The following is a 19,852-nucleotide window of genomic DNA, read 5'->3' as shown; positions in this document are numbered from 1 at the left end:
CGATGAATGCAACACCATTCCTCTTCAAATTGTCATTCCTGGGGTAGTAGGCCATATGATTGTTTGATTCAAATTGGCCAGTACCAGTCCATTTCAGTTAACAAAGTCCTAGGATACCAATCTTTATGCATTTCACTTCATTTTTGATGACTTCAAATTTTCCTAAATTCATACTCCCCACATACATGTTCCAATCATTAATGGATGTTTGCAGTTCTTTTTCTCATTTTGAGACATGCCACATCAGTAAATGGAGGTGCTGAAAGCTTGACTCCATCCACATCGTTAAGGTCAACTCTACTTTGAGGAGACAGCTCTTTCTTAGTCGTATTTTGAGTGCCTTCCAACCTGAGGGGCTCATCTTCCATCATTATATCAGACAATGTTTCACTGCTATTCATAAGGTTTTCACCAGCCAGTTTTTTCAGAAGTACGCTGCCAGGTCCTTCTTCCAAGTCTGTCTTAGTCTGGAAGCTCCGCTGAAACCTATTCACCAAGGATGACCCTGCTGGTATTTGTAATACCTGTGAGAAAGCTTCCAGAATCACAGCAACTAGCAAGCTACCACAGAATGACAAACTGACAGACAGATGGTAACCATACCAATTTGGATGCATTTTATTTCTTTTTCTTGCCTTATTGCTCTAGCTAGGACTTTCAGCACAATATTTAACGAGAGTGGTAATAAAAGGCATCCTTATCTGATTTCTTTTTTCAAGAGGAATGTTTTCAGTCACTTATAGTGTATTTTAAGGTTTTGTAGATAGTTGAAGTATTAATTTCCAAGAAATAAAAACTCAGATGTTTAAGAAGTTTTACTGAAAGGTCAGATAAGAAATGTAGGAGTTAGTGAGTTTATATTAAGAAGCCCTGTTGGTTCAGTAGGTTAAGTGTTTGGCTGCTAACCAAAAGGTGGGGTGTTCGAACTTACCAGTTGCTCTGTGTGAGAAAGGTGTGGCAGTCTGTTTCTGTAAAGATTGCTATTTTTGTTAGGTGCCATTGAGTTGGTTTTGACTCATAGCAATCCAGTGTGCAACAGAACAAAACACTTCCTGGTTCTGTACCTTCCTCACAATTGTTGCTAAGCTTGAGCCCATCATTTTAGTCACCGTGTCCATCCATCTCCCTGAGGGTCTGTCTCTCTTTTGCTGAGCTTCTACTTTACTGAGTATGATGTCTTTCTCCAGGGACTGGTCCCTCCTGATAATATCCAAAGTATGTCATACAAAATCTTGTCATTCCCACAACTGAGGAGCATTCTGACTGTACTTCTTCCAAGACAGATTTGTTTGTTCTTCTGACAGTCTACAGTATATTCAAGATTCTTCACGAACACATCCTAACTCAAAGGTGTCTTTCTTCTTCGGTCTTCCTTATTCATTGTCCTGCTTTTGCATGCATATGAGACTATTGAAATATCATGGCTTGGGTGAGGTGCATCTTGGTCTTCAAAGTGACATCTTTGCTTTTTTACACTTTAAAGAGGTCCTTTGCAGCAGATTCGCCCAATGCAATACACTGTTTGATTTCATGACTGCTGCTTCCATGGGTGTTGGTTGTGGATCTAAGTAAAATGAAATCCTTGACAACTTCTATGTTTTCTCCATTTACCATGATGTTGCTTACTGTTCAGTAAAGATTACATCCTTGAAAACTACGGGGTGGTTCTACCCTGTCTTATAGCATAGCTATGATTCAGAATCCACCTGACAGCATTGGGGGGGATTTAAGTTAATGGCAGAGTGTCTTAGTAATCTAGTGCTGCTATAACAGAAATGCCACAAGTGGATGGCTTTAACAAAGAGAAATTTATTTTTTCACAGTCTAGTGAGCTAGAAGGCCAATTTAGGCCATCAGCTCCAGGGGAAGGCTTTATCTTTCTGTTGACTCTGGACAAAGGTCCTTCTAGTCAATCTTTCCCTGGACTAGGAGATATGCCACGCAGGAACTCCAGGTACAAACAATGCACTCTGCTCCCGTCACTGCTTTCTGGGTGGCATGAGGTCCCCATGTCTCTCTGGTTGCTCCTCTCTTTTATATCCTAAAAGAAACTGGCTCAAGACACAATCCAATCCTGCAGATTGAGTCCTGCCTCATCAACACAAATGCTGCCCATCCCCCTTCATTAACATCATAGAGGCAGGGCTTACAACACATAGGGAAGTCATATCAGATGACAAAATGGTGAACAATCACACAATACCAGGAATCACTGAGCAGCCAAATTGATGCACACGTTTTGGGGGGAACACAATTCAATCCATGACAGGAAGGAACAAACTGGAAAAGGACAGTGAGAATGGTAGCAGAACTCGACAAACGTGATCAGTGTCACTGAATTGTAGTTGTAGAAATTGTTGAAATGGTGTATGGTTCTGTATATTTTAAACAACAGCAACACAAAATAGATTAAAAGAAAAAGTGAAGATATACATGCAGACATTCAATTTTACATAAACAAAGTATCACAATTCTATAAAATGTGCTTTTTAAAAACTTACCCACTCTTTTGGCTTACTTCCAATTTCCTCCCTCCCCTCCCCAACCACCATGCAGCAGCACGTTCCAATGATTGGTGTTGATTACCTCATGTGTATCCTTTCATTTCTTTCTCCATATACAAAGACATATACATATGTAAGAGAGGTTATCATGATTTGTTTAACTAAAATGTATGATGTGATCAACATTAGAAGAAACAAAAACTAAAATGATTAAATAAGGCTGAGGTCAGAAGGAGTTATGTGTTTTCAACTAAAAAGACATATATACTAATTTTTCTGTTTAAGCACATGTATGAATTACTTAAAATTAGCTGAGGTTTGTTCTTTTTCCTGATGACTTATTATCGTGAAAGTCAAGAACCTGACAACAGTGTATACTTGTCAGTCTTACTATTTAGCATTGTATTGAAAGTCCTGGCTAATTCAATAAGTCAAGAAAAATATGAGAAAATAATAAAATCTAGAACACAGAAGAATTTGTTATCACCTTTGGATAATATAGCTGTCTACTGAGAAAATTTAGAAGTAGCAACTGGAAAATTGTAATACTCTATTACAAGTTCTGTAAGAATACAGAGTACAGTAATATTGGAAGTCAACGGATTTCCTAAATGTCAGAAAAATCAACCATAAAATATTATAGTTTTTACCACGATAACAACAGACATCATAAAATAAACATAATCTTAACAAGAAATATTTAAACCCTATAGAAATAAAAATATTAACATATACAAAAGATGGTCAACCACGTTAATAATGAGGGATTTGGCAACTGAATCTATGTGATACATTTTCATATACTTTGAACTGGAAAAATTAATAGCACTATCAAAAAACCCATTGCTGCCCAGTCAGTTCCAAATCATAGTGATCTTATAAAACAGAGTAGAACTGCTCCATAAAGCTCCCAGTGAGCGGCTGGTGGATTCAAACTGTCAACCTTTTGGTTAGCAGCTGAACTCTTAGCTGCTGCTCCACCAGAGCTCCACCCCCCCCATAGGGATTTCACCAAATCATTGGTCACTCTAGCTCTGGTTTGCTAGATGTATGAACAGAGTGGCGATGGGATAGTATGAATAGAAAGTACTCTCTTGGACCAAGACTGATCTAGCTACTATTGTCACCCAAACTCCAACCTATTATTATTATGATTATACATTTGGGGACCACAGGTGGGACTGCAGACCCATGTACCTAATATCAGTTGACCTTTGTCAGGAATCTATTACTTGATCTCTATATACCCCACTCTCACGCACTTTATTTTCAAAGGAAAGTCATGCTTCTCACTTATCTGAATCTCACCATAATGCTGTGACTAAAGGCACAAAAGTTTTTAAGATGTCAGTACATGAGAAAAATTTAAATATTGTCTACTGTGCCAGCTTTTGGGTTATTTTATCTCAGCTCCAAATTCAGCTTTATGTTGTTGAATTTGGGTCCTCTAAACACTTTTCTTTGCCAGCTGGTTGAATGTTAAGCTTTATCAAGGGAAAGCACTGGAATGACATATTCTTGCCAAGTACCCTGTCCTCTTTATTATTATTATTGAGTGATTACTGTGATTATTGTTGGGATTTAAGAATAAACAAGAAACTTGTGATTAGTATATTTGTATGACATATCCTTTAATAAATATTGCATTTTACGTAGAAATTAATTCAGAAACTCTTGATCATACTGTCAGTCTCCAACATAGACAGACTCAGTTTCCTGTATTCGTTTGAAGATTAAGTGCATAATCATTAATTTATGTCTCCAACCACTGTGATGCTGGCATATTCCTGTCCTTAAACAATAGATTTGAAATAAAGATCAATGGCACAGAGATGGTAAAGGTGATGAACATTACCTTCATTCTGTGATTCTAGGTGACTACTTGAAGTTTTTATTTGCATTAAAACTTTTTTTTGACTGCTGAGAAATTTGAAAGCTGCTGGGACAATCCTGAGGAAACAACCACATAGAAAATATTGCAATTTGTGGAATTTAATAGACTGTGGGACTTCTATGACTTTCTGCCAAATGTACCTTCATGTTTATGGCTTTTCCTAAATATAATTACATATATTGCTTTATGTGAAAAAACTGTCAAAATCAAAATGGATAAAAGGGCACCTTAATCATCCATGAGTAGATATAGATTGATGTATCTGGTACGTGGTCTAAGAATTGCAAAGATCGTCAAGGTGGACAAAGACATTAACAAATGTGCAAAGTTACTTCCTGAAAGCAGAAATAGAGAGGAATTGGGCATAGGTGCTAAGTGTTGAGCTACATTATTGTCTCTAACTAATGTGTAGGTATAAGTTATCCTCTCACTTAAAAACAAAAAAGAAACTAATATTAATGTAATGAAAAATCATTAATGCATTACTTTTTTCTCTTGTAATGTGATATTAATTTTTTTTAATGGCATGATTCAAAGTTTAATGAAAGATATGTTTAAAGAAAGAAAATATTATTTATTATCATAATTAATTTCATTTACAACTATTTCTGAAAATATCTTTGATATTTAGAAACCAAAACCCAAACCTAACTAGTTGCCGTAGAGCAGCATACAACTCATTGAGGGCCCACATATGCAGAGTACTCCACAGAGTTTTCAAGGCTGTGATCTTTCAGAAACATATTGCCAAATCTTTCCTCCAAGGGACTTCTGGATGGGTTAACCCACAAACCTTATAGTTAGTTCTCAAATGCTTAACTGTTTGTGCCATCCATGGGCCCCTAGCTTGTCATAGAAGAGTGTTATAAAAATTTCCAGGTATCGAAAATGCTAAATATGTCTTTATTCCACCCAAATGTTTAAAGTTCTCTTATCTGGCAGAAGAAATCACGAAGAAATATCTTTTTTTCTTGTCTGTGGTTCGTTTGTTCTGGGTCCACAGGTTCTGATTACTGATACTCAAAGAGAAGTTTGGATACCTTTTTTTGCCATTTCAAATGCTTTCAAATGCAAAGGTTATAAAAATTGTTGCACATAACACAATTTGCTTGTATATGCTATCTGCAATTTACTTTTTCAATGGGGTTGAGGGAAGAATCTATATAAAACATTTGTATAGAGTTTTGATTTTTCTGTCCTAAGTATCCTAGGTATTAAATTGTGTGAATTGACAAGTTAAGGCCCAAAATGAAAGATCTTATTATAGGATATTTTAACATTATAATCTAGAGGCATTGGACTCAACTCGTTGGGCCTCACCTATCATTCCTGATAAAGGGAACTACTCTCTCCTTTTATTTTGTGTCTTACTATCCAGTTTCAAAGGCCATTCAATAAATGGAAAACAATAACTCAAACATATTCAACCCTGGTGTGGAAAATATCTTTAGTCTTTCTAACTAAAGACTTCACAGGATTGTGCAATTTTAGGTAGCAAGCCAGTTAAAACTACTCAGAACTTCTAAAAGAAAGAAAAAGTTCATGAAGAAATACTTTATGGTTCATGAGGCATACATGTATTCCATACGAATGCACATTATCCATGTAGAGAATATTTTTGAAAATTCTCAGTGAAAACATCAGGCTTCCTGAGCTTTTCAGCTCAATAGGTTGAAGCTCAAGTGAATTTTAGTTTGTGTCCCCGTTATGAAATGATACATAAGACATCACCAAAGTAGAATTTTTTCTGGATTTGCAAAAGGAGAATAATACCTTGAACACAATCTATCTGATAAATGGAACTGTCCATTTCAGGAGGAATATTGAGAAGAAATTCATCAAAAAACACACAGGATTATTCCTCCTTAGGGAAGAACGGATTAACCAACATCATAACAATTAACTAAGAGTGAAAGATCTGAGGAAAGCAGAAAAGGCTCAGCTTTTGCAAAATGTAGGGGAGACTCTTCCCACAACTTGAACCATAATGGTTAAATTAAATGTAATGCTCTCACTTATCATGCCTATTAGCCTTAGGCCTTAAAGAGGCCTACTCCTTCTTTTTCTTTTTTTCTGTCTTAAAAATACTTTTGATAACCAAACAAGCAACATTTTAGGATAAGAAAAGTAACAATTGCCACACAAGCCAGTAGAAATCCAATCATACCCAAAGAGTGGTACTGGTAACCAGGTCACGCTGAGGGAGGCTGGGTAAAGGTGCTTGGCTCCTTTGTGGTGCATGACAAAATAGACCCAGAAGAGGGCTCAATCCAGGGGCTTAACAGACTGATCATGATGAATGGTTGATAACCTCATAACGTTCTCTTCATAGCTGAAGAAAAATCAAATAGACATCAACTCAGAGACTAAATCAAAAAGATAAATAAGTGAAATTTTCATGCAGATGGTAAAATGAGTGGCACATAAGATTGGAAGAAAAATATATTATTTTCCTCTGAGATGATTTTAGTTTACAGGCTAGAATTTCTAAATATAAACGATTTCAATGTGTAAAGAAATAGAGAAGTTTGGGGAGGAAATGTATTTTTAGGATAGAGTTTTGAAAGTGCTAAGTTTAAAGCAAAAAATGAAAAAGAAAAGCAAAAGACCATCATTTGAGAGTGGAGGGTTTGAATCATCCAGTAAGAAATTGTTAACGGACCAGGTGTACAAGTTTAAAAATAATACCATTATCCAGAAATAGGAGGCTGGTCTATCATGAGGTCAAGGAATGTGTCCAGGCAGGGCTGATCAGGAGTTAGTGTTGGCCAAGTATTGGTATTGATCTTATGTCAGTGACAGAGTAGTTAAATGTGTGAAAGTGGATTGACTTGGTTTGAAATTTGATTCTGACATTTACTTGCTGCCTGTTCTGTGCAAGTTATCTATTCTCTCTGTGCCTCAGTTGTCTATTTGTTAAAATGGAATAGACTGGGATAGTGCCTCTTTTATCTGATTATTGTGAGGAATAATGGTTTGAGTCTTAGAATGCTTAGAATTGTTCCTATCATGCAGTAGACACTCTGTAAATGTTTGCTATTGTTATTTTTGTTTTTCCTTTTAGTATTGTTATTTTAGATTGTGAATATCGCTCAACATTTCACTTCAAGGGGTTGCAGTTGTATTTTTTTTTTCTCTGTTGAAAATCATTATAATCAAGGGAGAAGTGTGAATAGAGGCATATGGTTTATAAACTCTGAATACCAAAGTGCTATAGCATGAAATTGTATCAATACCAATGGAGATAACTTGGCTCTCTGTTACTTAAAAAACAAAATCGAAAGGCCACTACTCCCGAAGTATTTTTGGAATATAATAGAGGAAGAAGGTAATGATGATGTCACTTAATACAAGCAAAGAGTCTAACTAAAATGCCCAGCATATGATCAGCATTCAATAGACATAAGCTAATAAACTCTCTTCACATTTCAATATCACCATTGTATTTATTAACAATTAAAATTTTATAAAGACATCTATAGTAGAGATATTTACTTTTATATGAACATACCAAATGAAAGGTATATTCCTTTAAAATACTAAAAAAAACAAAATATGCTTAACATGGTAATCATGTAGAATGAGCAATACCAAACAACCTGTTGCGGTTGAGTCGATTTAGACTCATAGCGACCCTATAGGACAGAGTAGAACTGCCCCAAAGGGTTTCCAAGAGGAGCCTTGTGGATTCGAACTGCCAATCTTTTGGTTAGCAGCCGTAGCTTTTAATCAATATGGAACCAGGTTTCCGAATGAGCAATAAAAAAACCAAAACCCAGTGCCGTCGAGTTGCTTCTGACTCATATCGACCTTATAGGACAAATTACAACTGCCCCATAGAGTTTCCAAGCAGCGCCTGGCAGATTGGAACTGCTGGCCCTTTGGTTAGCAGCCCTAGCACTTAACCACTAGCCACTAGGGTTTCCTGAATGAGCAATTAAAAAAAAAAAAAAAAAAACCCGTTGCCACCGAGTGGATTCTGACCCATAGCGACCCTATAGCGACCCTACAGGACAAACTAGAACTGCCCCATGGAGTTTCCAAGAAGCGCCTGGCAGATTTGAACTGCCGACCTTTAGGTTAGCAGTCGTAGCACTTAACCACTCTAGGACCAGTGTACTAAAATTAAAATCATGCTGTGTTTAACATGTAAATGTCCATGGTATTATTATCACGAATAAATTTTCAAAGTATTTTATTTCCTATTAAAGTCAGTATGAATGAAAAGGTGGAAACCTACACAGAATAATTATGATAATAATAGTATTAATTATATAATTAAAATTAACGCATGTCTGATTTCATAAATTTTGTGTTTTGAACAGGGAACATTCCAACTGATGAAGATCAAAGACTACAGCCTTCGGTATGGATTACACTTCAACATAAAGAAAACAAAAACTCTCACAACTGGGCCAATAAGCAACGTTATGATAAACGGAGAGAATATTGACATTTTCAAGGATTTCATTTTACCTGGATCCACAATCAACACCCATGGAAGCAGCAGTCAAGAAATCAAACAACGTATTGCGTTGGGCAAATCTGCATCAAAAGATCTCTTTAAAGTGTTGAAAAGCAAAGATGTCAGTTTGAGGACTAACTTGTGTTTCACCCAAGCCATGGCATTTTCAATCACCTCATATGCATACAAAAGCTTTACAATGAAGAGGGAAGACTGAAGAAGAATCTATGCTTTTGTTTTATGGTATTAGTGAAGAATATTGAATATACCACGAAACAAATCTGTCTTGGAAAAAGTATAGCCAGAATGCTATTTAGAAGTGAGTACGATGAGGTTTCATCTCATTTACTTTGGACACTTTATCGGAGTGGACCATTTCCTGGAGAAGCACATCATGTTTGGTAAACAAGAGGGTCAGTGAAAAAGAGCAATACCCTCAACGAGATGGATTGACACAACAATGGGCTCAAACACAGCAATGATTGGGAGGATGATGCAGGATCGGGCCATGTCCCCTTATGTTCTGCAAAGGACAGCTGTGAGTTGGAACTGACTCTACAAAACCTAATAACAACAATTCCAACATGTATCTTTCAAGTCAATCAATTTTAATTTTACAATTCTTCCAAATAAGCCAAAAATAATCACAATCAGAAGAACTAAGGCTTTGCATACATTTATGATGCAAAGAGTTTGGCTTGTGTCTTAGTCATGTAGTGCTGCTACAACAGAAATACCACAAGTGGGTGGCTTTAACAAAGAGAAATTTATTCTCTCAAAATCTAGGTGGTTACAAGTCCAAATTTGGGGTGTCAGCTCCAGGCGAGAGCTTTCTCTCTCTGTTGGCTCTGATGGAAGATTCCTTGTCATCAATCTTTCCCTGGCCGAGGAGCTTCTCAGGCTCAGGGACCCCAGGTCCAAAGGACACATTGTGCTCCTAGTGCTTTTTTCTTGGGTGGTATAAGGTCCCTACTCTCTGTTAGCTTCGCTTTCATTTTATCTCTTGAGAGAATAAACATGGTGCAGGCCACACCCAAGGTAAACTCCCTTTACATTGGATCAGGGATGTGACCTGGTAAGGGTGTTACAATCCCACCTTAATCTTTTTTTACATAAAATTACAATTCCACCCTAATCCTCTCTAACCTAAAATTACGATCACAAAATAGAGGACAACCACACAATACAGAGACATGTCCCAGCCGAACTGATACATTTTTGGGGGACGTAATTCAGTCCAGGCCAGTGCGAGATATACATTTTTCATGGTTTTAGTTGTATATATTTTCACCCCTAGTTATTTTTTAAACCATTTCTAGTGATGGGATCAAATTATTAGGCTAGAAATTTTGGGAAGCATTACATGTAATGGAAATTTGAAGTTGATTATGTCATGCTGATTTACTAAAAAGAAACCATTTTATTTTTGTATATTATTAGGTGCCGTTTGGTCAGTTCCAACTTATAGCAACCCCATGTACAACAGAACAAAATGCTATACCTGGTCCTATGCCATCCTCACAATCATTGTTATCCTTGAGCCCACTGTTGTAGCCACTGAGTCAATCCATCTTGTTCAAGGTCTTCCTCTTTTTCACTGGCCCTCTATTCATACTTTGTACATTCACATTCCAGTTATTAATGGATGTTTGCAGCTGTTTCTTCTCACTTTGAGCCGTGCCACATCAGCATATGAAAATTCCAAAAGCTTGACTCCGTGCACATCATCAAATTGGACTCTATTTTAGGAAGCACCTCTTTCCCCATAGTATTTTGAGTGCCTTCCAACCTGAGGGGCTCATCTTCTGGTGCTATATGAGAAAATGTTCCACTGGTATTCATAAGGTTTTCTGGCTAATTACTTTCAGAAGTAGACAACTGTGTCTTTCTTCCTAGTTTGTCTTAGTCTGAAGCTAGCTGAAACCTGTGCCATGGGTGACTCTGCTGATACTTGAATACCAGTGACATAGCTTCCAGCATCACAGCAACACACAAGCCCCCATGGTAACACAAACTGACAGATGCGTGGGGGTAATGATTTTAGAATAGCTTAAAACATTTAGAATTGCATGCTGAGTGCGTCACACAACTGTGCAGAGAAGTATTTTTATAACAGTCATGGTCCCTACTTCAAATTTGTTCTCATCTCATAATTCTTCCATTTCCAACTACAGTGATTCCTCTCTTTCTCCTTATTGGCTGTTTCAAATCTTCGCCATTATCCTCAAACACCTGACATATCATTCCCCCAACATCATCAAAAAACGATCAAACAAACAGAAGACTTATTATAACCACTCACGATGGGTCAGTGATGACTGTCTTCAAAGCACTGAGCAAATCCGTACTTGTCATTGTGTTCATGTCCAGACTCACAGCTGCCCCCTTGGCTTTCATGTAAGCAAATGTTGATCAGCAAACAAGGGAATGCCCACCATGGGGATCCCATGGTAGATAGCCTCATAGATGCCATTGGTTCCACCATAAGTTATAAAAGCTTTGGTCTTTGGATGACCTAGGGATGGGTGAAATTTAGCAAAAAATTTCATTATAATTCTTAGAAATAAAATGGGAAAAATACAAGAAACTCAATTAGACAATGATTTCTAGGAAAGAGATTATCTTGCCCACAAAACTATATTTCAATTTTTTTTTAGATCTCTGAGCAGGAAACAACTAGGTCTACTGGAGTAGTAAGTGAGGGCGTAAAAATAACAAAATGAGCAAAAAAAGGGGACACAGCAGAGCATATTCTCTTAGAGAAACAGTGAGAAAAAGACTGAGTCTGATATGTAGGGCGTACAAGGCAGGAGGAAGTGTGATGATGGTGATGCTGGATTCAGAAGAAGGGAAGGTGATCTTTTATCATGAAACATTTCATCAGTTCATGATAAAGATTTTGGATATTTTCCTATAGAAAATGGAGAGCCACTGGTTCTAAGGGAGGGGCTGTTAATGTTCATCTGCATTTGAACTATCTCTGTAGCTTTGGAAAGGATAGGTATGAGGTGAGAGTATTAGGGGACAGAGCAATGATCCAGGAGGCTATTTTAAAATTCCAAACAAGAGGTGATTACCTCTGAAATAATAGATACTTTGCTTCTGGCCTGAAGGATTATGACTGTATATAATAAAATGCCAGTTGTTATATTTCATCTTTTTTCCCCACTAGAACAAGAAAATAAATATAAAATACATATGCTTCATTTTTTAGTTTTTAAATAAGAAATGCTGAAAAATTGGTTTTCTGTTGAACTATTATCCCTCTGAGTGTTACTCATATTTTCAGTATTTATTCTGTAATCTTACCAAGGAGGTCATTCTGGGGAATCCACTTATAGAGTCTTGTATTGGGTCCTAAGTTATCTGGTTTCTTGTCATCAAATCACCACACCACCTATTAAGATAAAGAAAATACTTTATTCCATGAACTGCAAAATTATGTTGTTGCTGTTGTTAGATACTGTCTTGTTGGTTGTAACTCTTAGCAGCCCTGTGTACAACAGACCAAAACAATGCCTGGTCCTGTACTATTCTCACAATCCTTGTTATTCTTGAGCCCATTGTTGCAGCCCTTGTGTTAATCTATGTTTTTGAGGGTCTTCCTCTTTTTCACTGACCCTGTACTTTAGAAAGCATGACGTCCTTCTCCAGTGATTGATCCCTCCTGATAACATGTCCAAAGATTGTGAGACATAGTCTTGTCATCCTTGGTTCTAAGGATCATTTTGGTTGTATTTCTTCCAAGCAGATTTGTTCGTTCTTTGGCAGTTCGTGGTATACTTGATATCCTTTGCCAATGCCGCAATTCAGAAGCATCAACTCTTCTTTGGTCTTCCTTATTCATCGTCCAGCTTTCATGTGCATATGAGGCGATTGAAAACACCATGGCTTGGGTCAGGTGCACCTTAGTCTTCAAGGTGACATCTTTGCTTTTCAACATTTCAAAGAGTTCTTTTGCAGCAAATTTGCCCAGTGCAATGCGTCTTCTTCTTCTTTTTTTTATTGTGCTTTAGGTGGAAGTTTACAGCTCAAGTTAATTTCTCATACAAAAATTAATACAAATATTGTTACACAACACAAATTGCAATCCCTATAATGTGATGGCACACTCCCCCATTACACCCCAGATTTTCTGTGTCCATGCAGCCAGGTCCTGTTCCTTCCTGCCTTCCCATCCTGCCTCCATACAGGAGCCATCCATTTGGTCTTGTGTATCTCCTTGAACTGAGAAGTACACTGTTCGCCAGTACTATTTTATGTTTTATAGGCTAATCTAATCTTTGTCTGAAGAGTGGACTTTGCAAATGGCTTTAGTACTGAGTTAACAGTGTGTCTGGGAGCCATGGCTTCGAGGGTTCCTCTGGTCTCAGTAAGACCCTTAAGTTGTCTATTTACATGAATTTGAGTTCTGCTCCATACATTTTTTGTGCCCTTTCAGGGACTCTGCTCTGTTCCCTGTCAGGGTGGTCATTGGAGGTAGCTAGGTACCATCTAGTTTTTCTGGTCTCGGGCTAATGAAGTCTTTGGTTTAAGTGGCTCTTTTGTCTGTTAAGCTAATATTTTCCTTGTGTCTCTGGTGTTCTTCATTCTCCTTTGCTCCAGGTGGGTTGGGATCTTAGATGGTTGCTTGCAAGCTTTTAAGACCCCAGTGTCTCTCACCAAAGTAGGATGTAGACCATTTTCTTTATCAACTATCTTAATCCAGTTGAGCTAGATGTTCCCCAAGACTATGATCCCCAGACCTCAGCCCTGTAATTCGGTCTTCCAGGGAGTTTGGATGTGTCTATAAAGCTTCCATGACCTTGACTTGGTCAAGTTGTGCTGACTCTCCTGGTATTGTGTACTCTCTTACCTTTCACCAAAGTTACCTTTTATCTATTTTCTAGTTAGTGTTTTTCCCTCCCCATTCCTTCCCTCTCCCTTAACCATAAAACATTGTTCCTTTTTGTGTGTAAATCTTTTCATGTGTTTTTATAATAGTGGTCTCAAATAGTATCTGTCCTCTTGTGATTGACTTATTTCATTCAGCATAATATCCTCCAGATTCATACATGTTGTGAGATCTTTTGCAGTTGATCATTTTTTTTTATTGTTGCATAGCATTCCATTGTGTGTATGTACCATAGTTTATCCATTCATCTATTGATGGGCATGTACATTGTAATGCTGCGATGAACATGGATGTGTATATGTCTATTCATGTAACAGCAGTTATTTCCTTAGGATATACTCCTAGAGGTGGGGTTGTTGGATGGTATGGTATTTGTATTTCTAGATTTTTAAAAGGAAGTGCCATATCATTGTCCAGAATGGTTGTATCATTTTACATTGCCACCAGCAATGCATAAGGGTTCAAATTTGTTGGATTATACTTTTTCATGGTACTCTTTTATAATTTGTTTCATTTCAGTTGGGTCTGTTTTAATGTCCCCCATTTAATTTCTTATTTGGGCTATTTGCTTCCTCTCATTTTTCTTTCATCAGTTTGGCCAGTGGTTTGTTGATTTTTTTCAAAGAACCAATTTTTGGTGTTTTTGATTCTTTTTGTTGTTTTTCTATTCTCTATATCAATTATTTCTGAGCCTATCTTTATTATTCCCTTTTTTCTTGTGGTGGGTGTGGCCTTCTTTTGCTGTTTTCTTTCTATTTGTTGACGTTGTATAGCTAATTTTTTAATTTTTCCCTTTCTTCTTTTTTCATGCGTGCATCTACTCCTATAAATTGACCTCTGAGCACTACCTTCGCTGTGTCTGAAAATTTTTGCTGTCATCTGTTTTCATTCTCATTTGATTTTAGGAATTTTTTTGATTCCATATTTGATTTCTTCTATTACCCAGTGGTTTTTCAGCTAGATATTATTCAGTTCCTTGTATGTGATTTTTTTTCCTGGTATTCATTTCTGCTTTTATGGTGTTGTGATCAGAGAAGATGATTTGTATTACCTCAGTGTTTTGGATTTTGTTGAGGGTTGCTTTGTAGCCTAAGATGTGGTCAATCTTGCAGAACAACCCATGTGCACTGGAAAAGAATTTGTACTTTGTTAATGTTGGATGGAGTGTTCTATATATGTCTACAAGTTTAAGTTGAAACAAGGTTAAGTTGATTGATTGTGGCCTTTAGATCTTCTGTATCTCTGTTCAGTTTCTTTCTAGCTTTTCTGTCTCATCAAGAGTAGTGTGTTGAAGTCTCCTACTATTATTGTGGAACTGTCAATTTCTCTTTTTAGCATGTTACAGTCTGTTTTATGTATTTTGGAGCCCTGTAGTTGGGTGCATAATGTTTATATTTGGTTATATGCTCATGGTGGATTGTCTCTTTCATCATTATATAATGTTTTTTTCTTGTCTTTTATGGTGGCTTTTGTTTAAATTCTATTTTTATCTGAGATTAAGCTTGCCAGTCCTGCTCTTTTTCAGTTACTGTTTGCTTATATATATATATATATATATATATATTATAATATAGATATATATACTTTTTCATCCTTTTATTTTTAATATATTTATGTCTTTGTTTCTAAGGTGTGTCTCTTACAGACAGAACATTCCTTGGTCAAGAGTTTTTAATCTATTCTGTCACTCTCTGTCTATTGGTGCATTTAAGCCATTTATATTTAGTGTGATTATTGACAGGTGAGAGTTTATTGCTATCATTTTATAGTGCTTTTTTGTGGTGCTGATGTTTTCTTTGTTCCTCTTACTCTCTTGAGCTGAATTCCTTTTCTTTCTTGGATTAGTCTTTTATTTCTTTAGTTTTTGTAGATTTTGTGTTTACTGAGACTTTATGTTTTTCTTCTTTATTTTTATGAAGAGGGTTGTTAACTTTCTTTGTGGTTATCTTCAAATTTACTCCTACTTTCCTAAGTTTAAACCAGTCTTATCCTTGAATTGCCTTGACTTCCTTTCTTTTTGAAAGTTCTATACCTACACTGATTGTTCCCTCTTTTATTGTTCTGATGTTATTGTCATTTACAGATTGACTTCTCTAGTTCCACATTACAGATGTTTTAGCTTCGTTGTATCCTTGAGAGTTCATTACCCAGGTTGGTATCTGGCTGATGCTGTCCTGTGTCCTAGATTCAGGCTGTTGTCTGATGTTATTGATTCTCTAACTAAAGGACTCCCTGTAATAATTCTTGTAAGTTTGCTTTGTTTTTTACATAGTCCCTTAATTTCTGTTTAACTGGAATTGTACTAAATTTGCCATCAACAGGGTCAGTTGCTCAGCTATAGTGTAACAGGGCACATCTAACAGGGGAGGCAGGGAAGGGTGTATCTTTTATGGGTTAGGGCCCATTTCCAGGAATATATGCTGATATGCTGGTGCCACTCAGGGGCACAGCACTCAGTGCACAGTTTAGCTAGGCAGCAGGGAAGGGAGAGGATATGATGTGTGGAGCTAAGTGTGTGAGAGAATGAAGAGAGAGAAACAGAAGGAAAACAAATAAATAAATAAAGTGGAGGTGTGGAAAGATTTGGTGCATGGGGCAGGGCAGACCTGGAGTGACCATCTGGCAATGGCTCTTTCACTGTCTGGCATAGCTTGGCCAGTCATGAAGGGGCATAGGTGGTGTACAGTGTAGGTGAGTGGGAGAAAGGAAAGAAAAAAAGGAAAAGGGAGAGAAGAAACAAACAAAAATACCCAAAAACACAAATACAACAACAACAAGAAAAATAAACATGGTGCTGAGGTAGTTGGCCATTGGAGGTGTCACAGAATTGAGTGGTACTGCACTGATGTCTCTGTCACTGGGCATTGTGACACCGTCCTTCTGGAAGAGGTGGAGGCAGCACAAGACCTAGGTGGGAGGGAGAAAGAAAAGGGAGAAGGAGAAAAAGAAAAAGAAAAAATATGGTGCTGAGAGATCTGGCCTGCAGGGGAGGTGGAGACCCATGGAGGCCGTAAGCCAGAGCCTCTCTAGCTGAGTGGTTCAGCACAGCCCATTGAGAAAGGGGAAGCGGTGCACAGTGCTAGGTGGATGGGAGGAAGGAAAGGAAGGAAGGAGAGAGAGAAAAGAAACAAAAACAAACAAAATATTGCAGTTAAGGAGCTGGCTAGTAGGGGCAGCTTGGACCTGGGGAGTTGGTGTGCATTGGTTCTCTAACAAAACAGTGCAACATCACCTGATAAGAAGGGACAGAGGCAGTGTGCAGGGTTAGGTGGGCAGGATAAAGGAAAGGAAGCAAGGGAGAGAGAGAAGAAACTGAAAAAAAAAATAGAGCTGAGAGACCCGGCTGGTGGGGGTGGCATAGAACTGGAGAGGCCTGCTTGGTGGCTCTCTAGTTGAACAATGTGGTACAGCCCTTGAAGAAGGGGCAGGTACTACACACAGAGCTAGCTGGCAAGGAGAAAGGAAATCAAGGAAGGGTGAGAGGAAAAACAAGCAAAAAAGCCAAAACAACAATCAAAAAAATCGTGCTGAAGGTGCTGGCCTTTGAGGGTGGGGTGGACTTGGGTGGCAGTGAGCTGGTGTTTCTCTGGCTGAGTGACAGTGGGCAACAGAAAAGTGTTAGAGGCCAACTAGAAGGAAGAAGTTTGGCGTGGAAACTTGTATCCCTGGTAACCAGGTCCTCTGTCTCCTGGTGAGAGGTCTATGAAGTTGCCTTCCCACGCTCCCTGTCTGTGTTCCTTAGTGGCTGTAGTCCAAAATGACAAATCAGCACCATGTTAGCTGGTAGGGGACCTCCACTTGGCAGCTCTCCTCATTCTCTGTTCTCTGTAAGTTTTGTATTCCATTTGGTGATAGGTCAAGTTCCTTATCTTGTCTTTGATGCTCTGGGCTTCAGGATTGTAGTTTGTTATCTGTTTACTTAGTTTTTCAGGTTTTTGCTGCAAAAAGATGGCATGGTTCTTCTGTCTAGAGTGTTCTGTCCCCCAGACTTTGTTGTTTTGTGAAATAGTTTTTACTTTCCTATCTGACCTAGTATTCTAATCACCAAATTTAAATTCTACTCTTTTCTGATAATGTCTGCATTTGGTGTAGTGATTCAAGAATCCTGCAAGAAAGAGGAGCAAATGACAGGACAGAATTCAGCGACTCCTGTATACCTAGCTACAACATCATTATAATGCCAAAACGTCACACTGGAGCTATTGAATATATGTATTTCTCATCACAATGTCAATGCTGAAGTAATTATCAGTAAAAAAGACCGCATATTATTTTAACATCTAACACAAAATCTTTGCTTCCAAACTTAAATTTGAGATAAATTGGAGCTATCATGATAGTTTACCTTCCCGCAGAAAATTTCTATAATCAGACCCTTTACAGAGTTGAACAGACTAGTGAAGTACTTGCTCACCATTAAGACACTTTATGTACTTTTTGTGAAACCTGAGCCAGGGCAGATGCAATCGTATGGGCCCTTTCTTCCGTGACATTACTGACCATTGACCCAAGAGTAAACACCACAACACCATGTTTTCCAGAGCTCTGGACAAACTCTTCTATTTCCTGTGAAGAAAAAAGCTGCTTCACCGTGAAACAGCAAAAAAAAAAAAAAAAAATTGAACAATATTTATTAATTTGTTGACAAAAAAGAGAAAAAAATCAAGCAGTGACAACCAAAACTAAATCTGTTGCTGTAGAATCGATGCCAACTCATAACAATCCTATGTGTTACAAGATAGAACTGAGCACCATAGGATTTTTTGGCTATAATCTTTATGGAAGCAGATCTCTGGACCTCTGTTCTGTGGTGCCATTGGTACGGTGGAACTGCCAACGTTTTGTTTTGTAGGATCTTCAAGTATTGATAGGGAGAAATTATTAGAATAGGGGCTGCTTTTTAAAAAACTAATCAGTCAGTTCCTTTGGAAGGAGATGTGTGGTATGATATTTATGGCCTCTATTATGTATATTTGTGTAAATCTGTTTATGTGTGTGTGTGGTGGAAGCAAGAAATGAAATTAAGCTATTACACAGTAGTGAGAGGGATCCTGACTCCTCATTTACAATTATTAATTACTAACATACATTCTCAGAAGGAGGGACCACAGCAGGGTCTTAACTCAGCTTTAACTCCATATAGTTATATTTCTACTGGGGTCCCAGCACAGTGCAAAAGATTACTGTGTTCAGCTGCTAACCAAAAGGCTGAAAGTTCAAGTCCACCTAGAAATGCACCAAAAGAAAGGCACAGTGACTTTTTTCTGAACAATCAGCCAAGGAAAACCCTATGGAGCACAGTTCTACTCTGATACACATGAGATCACCGTGAGTTGGAATCAACATAATGACACCTGTTTGGCTATAATTTTACCAAATCATATGTGTTTATTCTGGAAGGTTGTCCAGATAGTTCTTTTAGTTGGGAGTCATTAGTATTTTACTTTCTAAGTATGAACACTAAGAAAAATTAGTTATGGTGGTGATGATTGTATTTCCCTACTTCTCTCAATTACATAATCCTTTTATGTCACACCTTATACTTTCTCATAGTTTCCCAACTATTCCCCTAATATACCCCTTAACGTCCAGAGGTTAAGAATCTCTAATATTCAAAAGGACTTGAGTTTGGTATTTCTGTGAAATAGTCGTAAGAGTTCCATTTACAATCCATGAATGTACATTTGTAGTTACATATTGGAATGTCCATATTATTTTGGCAATTTAAATAACATTTACTATAAATTTTTTTTTTTTTACTTTTATGGTACTATTCATCCTCCTTTTCCTTCTCTTCCTCCTCTATTTCCTCCTTCTCCTAAGACTGTCATTTTCCTTTAATGTGAATATGAAAATTTTTTCCCAGTAAGATTAGATCGCATAAAATTATCATTAATCATACCACAGCTTTTCAACCCTACAAAAGATATTATATATCATATAAACAATTTGCACTCAAAGTAAGTATTGACTTTTAATCCTTGAATAGGATCTCCGTTTTATGCTGCTGCCAATAAGAAGGTAGAAAAAATGGATCTCTTAAGAGTGGTTGACCACCAGGCAGTTCTGCCCTGTCCTATAGGGTTCCTATGAGT

The 19,852-nt window shown here is 37.5% G+C and overlaps 2 pseudogenes; one reads left to right on the top strand and one right to left on the bottom strand.

Annotated features, from left to right (window-relative positions):
* The window catches only part of LOC100666277 (UDP-glucuronosyltransferase 2B4-like), a 167,227-nt pseudogene that overhangs the window by 83,339 nt on the left and 64,036 nt on the right, over positions 1-19,852 (top strand).
* Positions 5,958-19,852, bottom strand: part of LOC135231447 (UDP-glucuronosyltransferase 2B31-like) — a 234,390-nt pseudogene continuing 220,495 nt past the window's right edge.

Source organism: Loxodonta africana, chromosome 5 (genome assembly GCF_030014295.1).
Source record: "Loxodonta africana isolate mLoxAfr1 chromosome 5, mLoxAfr1.hap2, whole genome shotgun sequence".
Taxonomy (NCBI): Eukaryota; Metazoa; Chordata; class Mammalia; order Proboscidea; family Elephantidae; genus Loxodonta; species Loxodonta africana.
Note: the sequence above shows the minus strand (reverse complement) of the source record. Positions and strands in the feature narration are given on the sequence as shown.